Raw genomic sequence first — 17,108 nt, forward strand, 5'->3', positions numbered from 1 at the left:
GAGCTAAAGCAAAAACAAGCAGAAGCCATGGCAGATAACCAAGATAACCAGAATAAAAGGTTGTTGAGTGACTATGCAGTGCCGAATGTCAATGGTGCTCAACCCAGTATTGTGAGACCTACAGTCAATGCTAATAATTTTGAGATTAAGCCTGGTCTCATCCAGATGGTGCAGCAGGAGCAGTTTGGTGGAGGACCTGCTGAGGATCCATATGCACACCTTGCCAATTTTTTGGAGATTTGTGATACAATCAAGATGAATGGAGTTAGTGATGATGCTATTCGACTCCGACTTTTTCCATTTTCTCTAAAAGATAAAGCCAAGGCCTGGTTGAATTCCAAAGCGCCTAACTCTTTCACCACCTGGAATGCGTTGTCACAAGCTTTTCTGAGTAAGTATTTTCCCCCAGGTAAGACTGCCAAACTTAGAAATGATATTACCAGTTTTGCTCAGTTTGATGGTGAATCTTTGTATGAAGCCTCGAAGAGGTTTAAGGATTTGCAGAGGAAATGTCCACATCATGGTCTTCCTGACTGGCTGATTGTACAGACTTTCTATAATGGATTAATACATTCAGTTAGAATTACCATAGATGCAGCTGCAGGAGGTACTTTAATGAGTAAGTCAACAGAAGAGGCATATGAGTTGTCAGAAGAAATGGCCTCTAACAATTATCAGTGGTCTAATGAAAGAGGTATGCCTAAGAAAGTTCTAGATATGTATGATGTAGATGGCATAAACATGTTGAATGCCAAGGTTGATTCTCTAGTAAAAATGTTCGGTAAGCTGGGTAATGTGAATTTCGTTTCTAGTCCTGTATTGAGTTGTGATTGCTGTGGAGGAGCTCACATGAGTTCTGATTGTATGCAGGTTCAATTTGTGTCTAATTATAACAGTCAGCAGCAGCAGAACAACCCTTATTCCAACACATACAACCCAGGCTGGAGGAATCATCCCAACTTTTCATGGAAAGATCAAGGTAACCAAGGTAGCAGTTCTAGACCTCTCCATCCTCCTGGTTTCCAACCAAGACCATCCCAACCAGAAAGTAAGCAGTCTTGGGAGATAGCTATTGAGAAGTTAGCCAACGCCAGTTCGGAGAGATTTGAGAGACTGGAAGCAAAGGTTGACCAGTTGGCGAGTTCCAATAGAAATGTGGAGGTGCAATTGGGGCAGTTAGCCAATTTCATCAATTCTCGTGGACAGGGTAATTTGCCTAGTAAGACAGAGGTCAATCCGAAGGAGCATTGCAAGGCAGTCACCTTGAGAAGTGGTAAGCAACTTGGTCAGGTAAGTGGTGAGACTATAGTTGGTGATGAAGTAGACTATGAAGAGGTGAGCAAGAAGGTCAGTGAAGAAGTTGAGGACCTAGCCAAGACAACATCCCCACTACCACCAGTCGAACCTTATGTTCCTCCCATTCCTTTTCCTCAAAGGCTTAAGAAGAATAAAATTGATCAACAGTTTGAGAAATTTTTGAAAGTATTTAGGCAGCTTCACATTAATATTCCTTTTGCAGACGCCTTAGCACAAATTCCTGCATATACAAAATTTTTAAAGGAGATCATGTCTAAGAAGAGAAAATTGGAAGATTTCGAGACCATTGCCTTAACGGAGGAATGCAGTGCCATTATCCAGAATAAGCTTCCACCAAAGCTAAGAGATCCAGGGAGTTTTTCTATTCCTTGTACAATAGGTGATGTTGATTTTTCTAGAGCTTTATGTGATTTAGGTGCTAGTGTTTCACTAATGCCTTTATCTGTGTCTAGGAAGCTTGGATTGAAGGAGTTGAAGCTTACTACCATCTCTTTGCAGCTAGCTGATCGATGGGTCAAATATCCTTTGGGTGTTCTTGAGAATGTGCTGATCAAGGTAAAGAAGTTTATCATTCCAGTTGATTTTATTGTTTTGGAGATGGAAGAAGACACCGAGATCCCTATCATTTTAGGCCGGCCCTTTCTAGCCACAGCTGGAGCTATCATAGATGTTAAGAATGGTAGGTTGATTTTGAAGGTTGGTGAAGAAGAGGTAGAGTTTAATTTATTTGAAGCTACTAAATATCCTTCTTTTACTGATCATGTTTTTCGAGTTGATGTTGTAGATGAGTCGCCAGAGAGGTTTTTAGGGCTGAAAATACTAAAGAACCTCTTGAGACTTGTTTAGTGAGTGTAGGGACAAGTAAAGATGATAATCTAGAGGTTGTTAAAGTAGCGTGTGCATTAGAGGCTACATGTCCTAAGCAAAAAAAGAGAGGTATTTATTTTGAGGATATCGGCAAAGGTAAGCCACCCCCTCCCCCTTCTAATGTGCAAGCACCAGTTCTGGAGTTGAAGCCATTACCCTCACATCTCAGGTATGCATTTTTAGGTGAAAATAATACTTTGCCTGTGATTGTGAGTGCTTCTTTGTCTGATGAGCAACTTGACAAATTGATACGTATTTTGAGATTGAGAAAAAAAGCCATAGGATGGACTATATCAGACCTTAGAGGAATTAGCCTTTCATTGTGTATGCATAGAATTTTAATGAAGGATAACCATAAACCTATTGTTGAAAATCAGAGACGGTTAAATCCTAACATGAAAGAAGTAGTTAGGGCTGAAGTTCTTAAATGGTTAGATGCAAGGATTATTTATCCTATATCTGATAGTTCATGGATTAGTCCAGTGCAGGTAGTACCTAAAAAGGGTGGGATGACTGTGGTGCATAATGAAAATAATGAATTAATTCCCACTAGGACAGTAACTGGGTGGAGAGTCTGCATAGATTATAGGAAACTTAATAGTGTTACCCGTAAGGATCATTTTTCTTTACCTTTTCTTAATCAGGTGCTTGAGAGACTTGCTGGGTATGCGTATTACTGTTTTTTAGATAACCATTCAGGGTATAACCAGATTTCTATATCCCCCGAAGATCAAGAAAAGACCACCTTCACTTGTCCTTATGGTACTTTTGCATTTCGTAGGATGCCTTTTGGTTTGTGTAATGCACCTGCTACATTTCAGCGTTGCATGATGGCTATTTTCTCTGATTTTGTTGAAAAGATCATGGAGGTTTTCATAGATAATTTTTCTGTTTTTGGATCTTCTTTTGATAGTTGTTTAGATAACTTGTCTTGAGTTTTGCAGCGCTGTGAGGAGACCAATTTGGTCTTGAATTGGGAGAAATGTCATTTTATGGTGCAGGAAGGTATTGTTTTGGGCCACAAAATTTCAGCAAGAGGCCTTGAAGTGGACCGAGCAAAAATAGAAATTATTGAAAAATTGCCACCACCTGCAAATGTTAAGGGAGTTAGAAGTTTTCTTGGTCACACAGGATTTTACCGGCGTTTTATTAAGGATTTCTCTAAAATTTCTAAACCTCTTTGTAATCTGTTGAATAAGGATGTTGTGTTTGATTTTGATAAGGACCGTTTGAATGCTTTTAACAGGTTAAAGCAAGAGTTGGTGTCAGCACCAATTAAGGCAGCCCCAGATTGGAGTTTGCCTTTTGAGCTAATGTGTGATGCTAGTGATTTCACTTTGGGTGCTGTTCTCGGCCAGAGAAAAGACAGGAAGTTGCATGTTATATATTATGCTAGTAGAGTTTTAAATAATGCACAGTTGAATTATGCAACTACTGAAAAAGAATTGCTTGCTGTTGTGTTTGCTTTTGATAAGTTTCGATCTTATCTTGTAGGTTCCAAGGTGATCGTATATACGGACCATTCAGCAATCAAGTACTTGCTGAAAAAGAAAGATGCCAAACCGCGCTTGATTCGGTGGGTGCTGTTGCTTCAAGAATTTGATCTTGAGATTCGAGACAAGATAGGCATGGAGAATGTGGTGGCAGATCACTTGTCTAGATTAGAGGGGCAGTCAAGAGCAGATGAGGTGCCCATTAATAAAAGCTTTCCAGATGAGCAGTTGTTGGCAGTTTCAGTCATCCCCTAGTATGCTGATTTCGTGAACTATTTGGTGAGTGGCATTGTTCCCCCTGATTTGAGCTATCATCAGACGAAAAAGTTTTTGTGGGATGTGAAGCATTATTTTTGGAAGAACTGCTACTCTATAAACACTGTGCAGATGGGATGATTAGAAGATGTGTGCCCCAAAATGAGATGCAGGATATACTTGACCATTGCCATTCTTTGGAGTGTGGTGGACATTTCAGTACCTCTAAGACAGTTGCAAAGGTATGGCAGTCTGGTTTTTGCTGGCCGACCATGTATCAAGATACTAGACAATATGTGAGCATGTGTGATAGATGTCAGAGGGTTGGCAACATTTCAAAAAAGAATGAGATGTCCTTGACCAATATCTTGGAGGTTGAACTGTTTGATTTATGGGGAATTGATTTCATGGGCCCATTTCCTTCTTCCTTCAATAATCAGTACATTCTGGTAGCAGTGGATTATGTGTCTAAATGGGTTGAAGCTACTGCAACTCAGACTAATGACTCTCGGGTGGTGATGAGATTTGTGAAGAAAAATATTTTTTCAAGATTTGGTGTGCCGAGAGCTATTATTAGTGATGAAGGCTCTCATTTTTGTAATCGGTCATTTGAGGCTTTGTTGAAGAAATATGGGGTTACTCATAAGGTGGCACTTGCCTATCATCCCCAAACAAATGGGCAAGTGGAACTTGAAAATAGGGAATTGAAGCAAATTTTGGAGAAAACTGTGAGCAATTCAAGAAAGGATTGGGCAAATAAGTTAGATGATGCACTTTGGGCCTATAGGACAGCTTTCAAGACACCTTTGGGTATGTCTCCTTACAGACTTGTCTTTGGAAAGTCTTGTCACTTACCAGTGGAATTAGAACACAGGGCCTATTGGGCAATCAAGGAGTTGAACATGGATTTGAAAGCTGCGGGAGAAAAAAGATTGCTACAGTTGAGTGAGTTGGAGGAGTTTAGGTTGGATGCTTATGACAATACTCGGATTTACAAGGAAAAGACAAAGCATTGGCATGACAAACATCTTCAGATTAGAAACTTCGAAATTGGGCAGCTTATGATAAGCATTGGCATGCTTATTACTCTTCAACTCAAGACTTAAGTTATTTCCAGGCAAGCTTCGTTCTAGGTGGTCTGGTCCATTCACGGTAACGAAAGTGTATCCATATGGTGCTGTTGAGGTGCGTAATGAGGTCACTGGTGCATTCAAGGTTAATGGACAGCGTTTGAAGCCTTATCTTGCTAGTAATGTGGTTCCTAAAGGAGTGATTTACTCTTTGAAGAATCCTACCTATGGTTGATGGTGTGGAAGTCAAGCTAATGACTGTAAACAAGCGCTTCTTGGGAGGCAACCCAACCACAAAAAAAAAAAAAATCCTTTCTTTTGTCTTTTGTTATATGTTTTAATTGTTGTTTTTATTTAAGTCTTTGAATAATTATTGTTGTGACCCCTTTCTTTTTGGTTGTGTTGTGTAGGTGCAGAAAAATCAAGCAAGAAGCTAGTTCGTATTCAATTCAGTCGGACATTCATTGTGTTCAGCCTTGCTAAAAGGGGAGTATTAGTCTTCCATTTTTCTTTGCTTTCACATTGAGGACAATGTGAAAATTAAGTTTTGGGGAGTGGATATTTGATTATGCTGAATGCTAGTATTGGTTATGTTTGTTTGAGAAAGAAATTTTTTTCGAAATTCTGGTTTGTTCACTTTCATGCAAGTTAATAGTGATCATATCTATGTCTTCCAAACCAAATTTTTATGTGAAAGATTAGGAGAAATGAACATGCATTTGCACTTGTGTGAGACTTATCTAGGATCAACATTACACTTTTATGTTCTTTATTGTGTTTAAGCATTGAATTTTGATTTAGGATAGACAATATCTTATAAAGCAAGAGTAAGCATATTTGTTTTCCTTTGGGATTATTGAAGTACATCTTTCCTTGCAAAGTTGTATGAGTTGTGTGATTATGCATAAAAGATGAGTGTGATGCTTTTCTTGTGATTATCCCCTTTGATCTAGTCCTAAACAGGGTTTAAGTAAATAGAGCGATAATGATTAGACAGTCGAATAAATAAATGTGTACAAAGTTCTTTCTACTCCAATGTTTTGAGTTGCTTAGTAACTAGGGGTATTCATCACCAATGTTTACTTTTACGTCAAATGGCAACTTGGAATATGAGTATGCAAAGGCACTTTAAGTGTGTGACTTGTTGAGTAACCGGGTGCATCCATCACAAATGCTTGTATTTGCGTCAAAAGGCAAGTGACAACTTAAATACAAAGAATAATTGGTCAAAAAAAAAAGAAGAAAAAAAAAAACTCTCTAGTTTGCTACCTTGTTTGTAGTAGTGAGAAGGGGTGATTGCAGGTTGAGTTGTTACATGATTCAATTGTGTTGGTCGCATGATAAATATGATTGAGTTTGGAATTATATATGGATATTTGATCTAGAGAATGTGAGTATGCTTAGTTTTCCTTCATTTGCTATTGTTTATGTACTAAGTTGAAGATTTGATGTTTGCATGATAGGTCCTTTGGGTGTGATGATTTGAGCCTGACTATGGTTATTGTCCTTTATTTTTATGGTTTTTCTTTTGCTTGAGGACAAGCAAGCATTCAAGTTTGGGGGTATTTGATGTGGGAATTTATTTCACACATTTTCTTAGTCTTAATTGTTTTGTTTTAGAGTGTTTTGTATGTTCTTAGCTCATTTGTCTATAATTTAGGTGTCTTTTACATTTATTTAATTCTTGAAAATTCTTGGTATTTTGCAGGTGTTTAATTATTGAATTCGGTTGAAATTAGGCTGGTCTAGTCAACCCAGAACACTGTTCGGTTTTTGGATTCTAACTGGAGCTACAGACCTCCGTTTCATATGTTGTTTAGCTTGCTGGAAAGATAAGAGGTAGATCTAAAACTTTTATGAAGATCACAAACCAATTTCTGCCGTTTTGAAATCCAAACCTTAGCCAAAACAGAGAAGTCCGAATCTGTCCAGAATTTTACTGCGGCCCATACCTTGTTTCGGTTTTCAGCTTGTATATGGAGTTATATAAGTCAGAATAATGCAAACCTAGGTGCGTTGGAAAGCTGAGAACGAGATCTAAAACTTTTGTGAAGGGTCCAACTCCAAAGTATATCATTTTGGTGCTCTAAATTCAGCTGGGAGTCGAGTCTAAAAATCAGCCTAGAATTTCGGGATTTCAGCTAGCAGATAGGGAGGAAATCTGTTTTAAAATTCAAAAAAAAGGAAATTCCGAGAAGAGGAGGGGGGCCAGCAGATACGAAGAGGAGGAGAAGCAGAAAAAAAAAGAAAAAATGCAGAGAATCTGAAATTCCGAGAGGAGGAAAAGCTAGAAATTCCGAGAGGAAGAAAAATCTGGAATTCTGGGAGAAAGAACGGAACGGAGGATTTTTGCAAATACAGAGTTCTTTTCCTTTCTCTTATATATATATATTTTTTATTTTTTTATTTGCTGAATTGTTATTAAGAATGTTGAATGCGAATTTATGTTTGAGAAATAATGGGATTGATTTATTAGTTATGATTTGCTAGTTTTCTTATCCTAGGGCTAGGACGTAGTCATTGAATTTTTGATATGAATTGATTATGGTTGTATTGAACATCTTTTATTAATTGCAATTTGATGATTTTGGTTTTCATTCTTGCAATTTACTGGCCATGAATTGCATGCTTAAGATGTTGAATGAAGTAACGAAAGTTGAAGTTCAATATTAGTTGGTGAATTTATCAAACATTGGTGGTATAGTTTAGAAATAAATGCACACCCTTATGACCTACAATCAAGAATTTCACAGATCATAATGAATTTATATTAATTTCTATGATCACGAAAGTAGACATAGGATTAATATAGGTATAGGTGTTATGCCTTGAAAGAGGATTTCGCATTAAAAAAAGGAATTCGGTCATTGTAATTAGCAGAATATTAACAATCAGATTTAAATTCATTGAAGGAATTCAATTGATGAAATCCAAGCCCTAGGAACCTTTCATATTTGATTTTTCAGGTCAAGAAATTGCAGTCAGTCACATCAATTTGGGGTCATCTAAATAATATAGAAAATTTATAAATTGGTACTTGAATCGCCTCCTTGTGGAAACGATACTTTTTTTGCCCTATTCTACTTGTCATGACCCATGCACTTGTGGTAGAGTCTAGGGACTATCATACGACAAGGCACTAATTCGCATGATCGTGCATCAATTCATGCGACGTGCTCGGTTGTACAGCAACTTCGCCCCGTCACCTCACAGGTAATCCAGCGCCCTCTATAAAAGGAGAATCCTCCTACCTTGGATGGGGGAGAGGCTGAAACTCTGGATATATTTTCCTCCATATATCTTTTCCCCCTCTGATTTAGGCATCGGAGGGCCGGCGCCGGAAACCCCGGCCACCGGCTTTTTGCAGGCTCCATGGAGGACGCCGCTCGCGGACGGAACGCCACTCACCGACTCTCGTCGAAGCTTCACCTTCTCAGCCGACGGCCACCTCCGGGTTCAATTTTCAGCAACAGTTGGTGTTGGGGTGCATATCCATCTGTCTAAATTTTTTTATCATCGAGCCAAAGACTCAGTTCCTTCACACACACACACACATATATATATATACATGTATATATATATGTATGTATGTATATATGTGTTACGGGGGAAATAAGCCGCCATGCCCCACGTGACCGGCACGCGCGCCCAGGAAGACTACGGCTGCCCTTTGATCCAGCAATCCGACCCCGAGTCGGACATTCTCGGCTCCGCAGCCCGACCCCGAGTCGGCTGCCCTTTGATCCAGCAATCCGACCCCGAGTCGGACATCCTCGGCTCCGCAGCCCGACCCCGAGTCGGCTGCCCTTTGATCCAGCAATCCGACCCCGAGTCGGACATCCTCGGCTCCGCAGCCCGACCCCGAGTCGGCTGCCCCTTGATCCAGCGCTCCGACCCCGAGTCGGAGATCTCCTGATAACGACAGGCTATTCCCCAGAGGCACGCCGCGGCCTCCTGCTCCACTACTCCCTGCAACGGCTGTATCCGATGCTGCTCCACGATCTCCTGCATCAGCCGTACAAAGCGGAGCCCCACTATGCCCTGGCGTGGCCGTACCCGGTGCTGCTCCACGACGCCCTGTAACGGCCATGTCAGTGGCCACACCATCGTGCCCCACGATAACGAACCCCCCTGAGAGACCCCCCGGTCAGGTATATATGCGGCTGGGGGGAGAAAGGGGGGGTGGTGAGCAATATCTCCCAGAGCACTCTCTTACTTGCGATTATCACCTCTCCTCCTCCTCCAATCTCCTCTGACTTGACCGTCGGAGGGCCATCACCACCCTGGTGGTGGTGCAAGGCTTGTTTGCAGGTTTCTTGGCGGAAGGTGGAGCGCAACCAACACCAACCAAGACAACTCAGACGGAACCCCGTTCACACCGCAGTGCCAATCGTTCACGGTTTGGACCACCAGCAACAGTTGGCGCTAGAGGAAGGGACCGAATCTTAGAACGATCGTAATGGCACGGCGAGGTGGTCGTGGAGCTTCCAATGCTTCCGGTCGCGGAGCCTCTCGCGCCTCCGGCCGAGAGGCTGCTGCGTCCCCAACGCACTCTCAGCAGCACTCCACCGCCCCTTCTCCCATTCAGACGGTCGAAGCTGCCCAGTTCGACCAGCTAGCCCAGCAGATTCGCACCCTCGCGGAGGCAGTGCAGAATCTGCAGGGCGTGATCTCTCGGGTGCCGCAACGGGCTCAGGAGCCGCTGCCCCCCGAGCACTCGCCTCTTCCTCACAACCCGCGCTCCTTCCTCTCCCATGGAGAGGAGCGCCGGCGCGAGGAGGATTCTCGAGTGCGGTCCATTCTGCCAGGACCTTCTCATCGGAGCTGTGCGGGGTACGAGAGGCGGACCCGGGCGCGTTCTCAGACACCCCAGTCCTCGAGGGGCCCGCACTCCAGTCGGTCCCCCTCGCGCCGCTCCTTGTCCCCCACCCACCGGTCGCGCTCCCTGGACCGGCGGGTGGACGATCTCCACAGACAACTCCAGGTCCTGAAGGGCCACTCCAAAGATCCCTTCGCTGACTTGGAGATCTCCTCCCAGCCGGCGCTTGCCTCGAGGATCCTGCGGACCCCGAACCCGCCGGGGTTCAAAATGCCGGCGATCGAACCCTACGACGGGGCGGCGGACCCGCGGGACCACGTGGAGAGTTTCAGGACTCTTATGCTCCTCCATGGAGCATCGGATCCGCTCCTCTGCAAGGCCTTCCCGGCGACCCTCCGTGGCCCGGCAAGGGCATGGTTCGCCGGCCTGGAGGCTAACTCCATCCAGTCCTTCGACCAGTTCACCCGCTTCTTCATCAGCCATTTCGCCGTCAGTAGCAGGCGGCGACTGGTCTCCGACTCCCTCTTTGATGTCCGGCAAAACGAGGGAGAAAGCCTGCGGGATTATCTCACCCGCTTCAACAAGGCTACACTGGAGGTCCGGAACCTGAGCCAGGAAGTGGCTCTCTCAGCCCTGAAGCGTGGCTTCCGGAAGGGCAGACTCACCTTCTCCCTGGACAAACGCCTGCCGCGGAGCTTCCCGGAGCTGTTATCTCGGGCAAACCAGTATGCAGACGCCGAGGAGGCAGCCTCCCACCGGAACAAGGAGGCCGCTGAGGCCCCTCTAAAGCCCGGGAAGAAAAGGCGTAAAGAGGCACCCCAGAGGAGGAGCCCGACGCCTCAACGCCGGCGCAAAAGCCCGTCACCAGCAAGGAACCACGGCGCCACACGCCCTCGTTCTCCGCACCGACGCTTCAACCGGTACACCCCACTCCTGGCCCCCCGGGCCCAGATCCTCATGGAGGTCAAGGGGCGGGAGGACCTCCCGGTCCCGAGGCAGATGAAGAAGATCCCTGGGAGGAGGCCTTCTCGGGCGTACTGTGAGTACCACCGAGACCACGGCCACGATACCGAAGACTGCTTCCAGCTTCGGGACGAGATCGAGGCTCTCATTCGCCGAGGGCGTCTCGGTCGATATGTAAACGACCGACGTCCCCCGGCAGACCCGCGTCCGGTCGACCCGGCCCCTCAGGAGCCTCGGGAGCAGAATCGACCCGTTGCGGGAGTGATCCACACCATCACTGGGGGCTGCTCTCGGCCCGTGAGGAACGCAGGGGGCTCGGCGGAAGCATCAGGAGTGGCCGTCGCGAAGAGGCAGCGGGTCGGAAATGTAATCACTTTTTGTGATGAAGATGTAAAGGGGGTTCAGACTCCCCACGATGACGCCATGGTGATCTCTCTCACTATGGCGAACTATGATGTAAGGCGTGTTCTTGTGGATAGTGGAAGCTCAGCTGATATTTTGTATTACGAGGCCTTCCAAAAGATGAGCTTGTCCCGACAATTGTTGCACAAAACATCCACCCCCCTCATAGGATTCACTGGAGACGCTATCTCGGCCGAAGGTGTCATTGAGCTGCCTGTGACTGCGGGCGTTGCACCCGCAGAAGCCACGGTGCGACTCGGATTCTTGGTCGTCCGTGTCCCCTCGGCCTACAACGCTATCCTCGGACGACCCGGACTGAACGCCCTTCGCGCGGTGGTTTCTACCTACCATTTGCTCATGCGGTTCCCCACGGCGGCCGGGATTGGAGAGGTCCGAGGTGACCAACCAACCGCACGGCAGTGTTTCCTAGCAACTCTCAAAGGGAAGAAGCCCATAGAGGCCCTAAGCGTCGAGTCCCTTGACGCTAGAGACGAAGTGGCCTTGCGGCACGGGGAGCCGGCCGAGGGCGTAATCAAAGTTCCCCTCGAAGAAGGCCGCCCGGACCGCACGGTCCGGGTCGGTGCCAACCTCGACTTGGAAGCTCGGCTCCGATTAGTGGAATTCCTCCGAGCCAATGCTGATGTGTTTGCCTGGTCGGCGGCCGATGTACCTGGGATCGACCCGGAGGTCATTTCTCACGCCCTCAACGTCGACCCGACCCACCGACCAGTAAAGCAAAAGAAGAGACACTGTGCCCCGGATCGGATCCGGGTGGTCGACCAGGAGGTAGACAAACTCTTGGAGGCAGGTTTCATAAGGGAAGTGAGCTACCCCGAGTGGCTGGCAAACGTCGTACTTGTCCGGAAGGCGAGCGGGAAGTGGAGGATGTGCGTCGACTACACCGACCTGAACAAGGCGTGCCCCAAGGATAGCTTTCCGCTTCCGCGAATAGACCAACTGGTCGACGCGACTTCCGGATATCAGCTGCTGTCTTTCATGGACGCCTTCTCCGGCTACAACCAAATAATGATGGCTCCACAGGACGAGGAGAAAACGGCCTTCATAACAGACAGGGGGCTGTACTGTTACAAGGTAATGCCCTTCGGTCTGAAGAACGCTGGCGCTACTTACCAGCGCCTCGTCAATAAAATCTTCAAGGAGCAGATCGGCCGGAACATAGAGGTGTACGTGGACGATATGCTGGTAAAGAGCCGCCATGCGGATCAGCACATTGCGGATCTGGAGGAGACCTTCGCCACCTTGCGGAAGTTTCGTATGAAGCTAAACCCAGCGAAGTGCGCCTTTGGTGCTTCGGCCGGGAGGTTCCTCGGCTTCATTGTCAACCAGCGGGGGATCGAGGCCAACCCGGACAAAATCAAGGCTATCCAAGATATGTCCCCTCCGACCAAAGTGAAGGAGGTTCAGGAGCTCGCTGGGAGGGTCGCCGCGCTCGGACGATTTGTGGCAAAATCGGCCGAACGCTGCCAACCGTTCTTCAAGGTGTTGAAGCGCCCGAAAGACTTCCTCTGGACGGCTGAATGTCAAGTGGCGTTCGACCAGCTCAAGGAGTACATGGCGTCTCCTCCCCTGCTGTCCAAGCCGCAAGAGGGGGAGATGCTCTACCTTTACCTGGCGGTCTCCCCAACCGCAGTCAGCGCAGTACTGGTTCGGGAAGAGGCAAAACTTCAGAAGCCCGTGTACTACACCAGCCGAGTCCTCCGGGATGCCGAGACGCGGTACACGAAGGCTGAAAAGATCGCCTTCGCGCTGCTGACTGCGACCAGGAGGCTTCGCCCCTATTTCCAGGCTCATTCTGTCACCCTTTTGACCGATCAACCACTGCGGCAGATCCTCAGCAATCCTGAGAATGCGGGACGGCTGGTGAAGTGGGCAGTAGAACTTGGTGAGTTCGACATCCGCTACCAGCCCCGGCCCGCCATCAAGGCCCAGGTGCTCGCGGACTTTCTCGCTGAGTGCACTGTGCAGGAGGCGGAACCTAGGCCGCCGGAAACACCCAGCCTCGATCTCCCGATCTGGACGTTCCACATTGACGGGTCGTCGAACCCTGAAGGTGGAGGGGCTGGGCTGGTCCTTACCAATCCCGATGGAGTGATAGCCGAGTATGCCTTGAGGTTCGGATTTCCAGTGACCAACAATGAGGCGGAGTACGAGGCCCTAGTCACGGGACTCAAACTCGCCAAGGAGCTCGGCATCCGGCGTCTGAAGGTCTTCACCGACTCCCAGCTGGTGGTCGGGCAGGTTCGAGGGGAGTTCGAGGCACGGAGCCCGACCATGCAGAGCTACGTCCGGAAGGTGCAAGCACTCATTCCCGACCTCGGCAGTATTGACATTCAGCAGGTCCCAAGGAGCGAAAATGCTAGGGCCGACAGGTTGTCCCGCTTGGTGGGCGCTGAGGCACACAACCTGTCAAGGGCGATATACCTGGAGACCCTAGATGCCCCGAGCATCGGCGAGGCTGAAGCGGTAATGGCAATTGATCCGGAACCATCTTGGATGGACCCGCTTGTAGCTTACCTCGCCGAAGGGATCCTCCCCGAAGATGAAGATCAAGCTCGGCGACTTGTTATGAAGTCCGCCCACTACGTACTCTACGAAGGGAGGCTGTATCGGACCTCGTTCACCGCCCCCCTCTTAAGGTGCCTCCGCCCTTCGGAAGCGGCTTACGCCCTCAGCGAAGTCCACGAAGGCATCTGCGGATCGCACCTGGGGGCTAGGTCCCTGGCACATAAGATCATGAGGCAAGGCTACTATTGGCCGACCTTATTGGAAGACTCAAAGGATCACGTACGGAAATGCGACGCCTGCCAGCGCCACGCCAACATCCAGAGAGTCCCCTCTGTTCCCTTGGCGCCAATCACCGCCCCCTGGCCCTTTGCACAGTGGGGAATGGATATCCTCGGACCATTCCCCATCGCTTCGGCCCAGAGGAAATTTTTGATTGTCGCCATCGACTACTTCACCAAGTGGGTGGAGGCAGAGCCACTGGCCACCATCACGGAGGCGCAAGTCCGGAAGTTCGTAAAGAAGAACATCATTGTCCGATTTGGGGTACCTCGGGTCCTCATCTCGGATAACGGTCGACAGTTTGATAACAAGCATTTCGGAGACTTCTGCGAGGAGTTCGGGATCGAACATCGGTTCACGTCCGTGTCGCATCCCCAAACCAACGGCGAGGCCGAGGTCACAAATCGGACAATCCTCCAAGGTATCAAAGTGCGGATCGGACGGACGGGGCAAGCTTGGGTCGAGGAACTCGAGAATGTCCTTTGGGCGTATCGGACCACGCATCGGACTCCAACCGGGGAGACGCCTTTCAGCCTAACCTATGGCACGGAAGCCGTTGTCCCCGTAGAGCTCGGACTTCCCTCACCTCGGGTAGCCGCACACCGACCTGAGGCCAACTCGGAGCAACTCCGAGGGAACCTGGATCTCTTGGAAGAAGCAAGGGAAATGGCGCAGGTTCGGATGGCAATGTATCAGCGGAGGGTGGCCCGATATTACAACTCCAAAGTCCGACCGAAGCTTTTCAGAATTGGAGATCTGGTGCTGAGGCGAGCTAAGGCATCTCAACCTACGGAAGGTGGGAAGCTAGCGCCGAATTGGGAAGGCCCGTATAAAGTTCGTTGGGTAAACCGACCTGGCTCCTACCAGTTGGAAGCCCTAGATGGCCGAGAAATTCCAAGGGGCTGGAATTCCGCTAACCTGCGGATGTATTACCAGTAGAACAACAAGGCCAGAAAGACAATTTGAAAAGGTGCAACACTTTTCATTTCAATAATTTCTGGTTACAATGGCGTGCTCGTGTGATTACAAGGAATTCCCAGAGGGGAATTAGGGAGTAAAGAAAGCAAAGAAGAGGTGGAGAATCCGTGGAGCTGAGGACCGAGGATCCCAAACCCTCAACCCAAAGCAGCTGCAATCCCACCGGAAGTGGGTGCTTCTAACCGGAGGCGCCATCCAGCACCTCACCAAAAAGACGAGGAGCCGCCGCAGAAGAAGCTCCCGCTGCCCCCAGGGGAACGCCGCCTCCAAAGGATATTCCCATCCTCCCCAGTGGTAGGAAAGAGAAGGAATACGAGGGGGAAGAGCATACGGAGGTGCGGTCCCGGACTGAGCGTCTGGTGCAGAGCTCGATCGGGAGGCTGAACTTCAAGGAGGGGAGATCTGATCCCGGATGAAACGCCTAGAGCGGAGTTCCGCCGGGAAGACCCTCCTTGTTGATCCCAGATGAAACGGCTAGTTGGCTGAAGTCGCAAGGGGAGTGCCTCCCCTTTCCTTCAACAGGAGTCTCTCAGTCATATGCCAAGGAGGAGGTCCGCGATCCATGGCAACCTGAACAGCTCCGGCTTGGCAAACTCCATCGTACCTGCACCTGTATTTATAGCCAAACTGCGGCCCCCTGGTCGTTCCGATGCGGGTGGCTCCAATAAATGCAGGCGCATTGAAACCGGAGCCGTTCCGGCTCCCGAGGCGTATCTCCCCGCGATTTCCTAAGCGTCATTCTCCTTAAACCGCATTCTTTGTGCAGGACAATCCGGGTGTCATGTACCCCTAGGTCCACATATCTCCGCTCGCGCCCAGGCCGTATCCTCCTCGAAGAACCCGCGTATCGCGGCCGCTCAACTAACACTCCTCGCAAGCAGCAGCTGGCGATCCGATTTCCCAGGTAACGCATTAATTAGCGTTTAATGCCCTTCTCGTGTTCCCCCAGGCAACGCTTAGAGAAAAGGAGAAACATGATCGCGGCTGGCCACGGAGAAACCCCGTCGGGCAGCGAGCGACAAGCGCACGACCAGCGAGCGGAATTTCCCGAGGCTCGGCCCTCGGATGCCTGGCTAGCCCGATGATCATCCCGGGAGCAGACTAGCCGGAAGCCCCGACCGGTCGCCTCGGCTTGCGCCAGCCTTGGCCGACCAACGAGTGGAATGTCCCGAGGCTCGGCCCTCGGATGCCAGGCTAACCCGATGATCATCCCGGGAGCAGACTAGCCTGAAGCCCCGACCGGTCGCCTCGGCTTGCGCCAGCCTTGGCCGACCAACGAGTGGAATGTCCCGAGGCTCGGCCCTCGGATGCCAGGCTAACCCGATGATCATCCCGGGAGCAGACTAGCCTGAAGCCCCGACCGGTCGCCTCGGCTCGCGCCAGCCTTGGCCGACCAACGAGCGGAATGTCCCGAGGCTCGGCCCTCGGATGCCAGGCTAACCCGATGATCATCCCGGGAGCAGACTAGCCTGAAGCCCCGACCGGTCGCCTCGGCTTGCGCCAGCCTTGGCCGACCAACGAGCGGAATGTCCTGAGGCTCGGCCCTCGGATGCCAGGCTAACCCGATGATCATCCCGGGAGCAGACTAGCCTGAAGCCCCGACCGGTCGCCTCGGCTCGCGCCAGCCTTGGCCGACCAACGAGTGGAATTTCCTGAGGCTTGACAACCCTCGGATGCCAGGCTAACCCGACGATCATCCCGGGAGCAGACTAGCCTGAAGCCCCGACCGGTCGCCTCGGCTTGCGCCAGCCTTGGCCGACCAACGAGCGGAATTTCCTGAGGCTTGACAACCCTCGGATGCCAGGCTAACCCGACGATCATCCCGGGAGCAGACTAGCCTGAAGCCCCGACCGGTCGCCTCGGCTTGCGCCAGCCTTGGCCGACCAACGAGCGGAATTTCCTGAGGCTTGACGGCCCTCGGATGCCTGGCTAGCCCGATGATCATCCCGGGAGCAGACTAGCCGGAAGCCCCGACCGGTCGCCTCGGCTTGCGCCAGCCTTGGCCGACCAACGAGTGGAAGGTCCCGAGGCTCGGCCCTCGGATGCCAGGCTAACCCGATGACCATCCCGGGAGCAGACTAGCCTGAAGCCCCGACCAGTTGCCTCGGCATGCGCCAGCCTTGGTCGACCAACGAGTGG

The 17,108-nt window shown here is 49.4% G+C and overlaps 1 non-coding gene across 1 annotated transcript; it reads right to left on the bottom strand.

Annotated features, from left to right (window-relative positions):
- Positions 1 to 420: 420 nt before the first annotated feature.
- LOC120104270 lies at positions 421 to 527 on the bottom strand. The gene has a single exon (XR_005506730.1). It is a non-coding gene; the product is annotated as a small nucleolar RNA R71 (small nucleolar RNA).
- Positions 528 to 17,108: the final 16,581 nt, after the last annotated feature.

This window comes from Phoenix dactylifera, chromosome 1, assembly GCF_009389715.1.
Source record: "Phoenix dactylifera cultivar Barhee BC4 chromosome 1, palm_55x_up_171113_PBpolish2nd_filt_p, whole genome shotgun sequence".
NCBI lineage: Eukaryota > Viridiplantae > Streptophyta > Magnoliopsida > Arecales > Arecaceae > Phoenix > Phoenix dactylifera.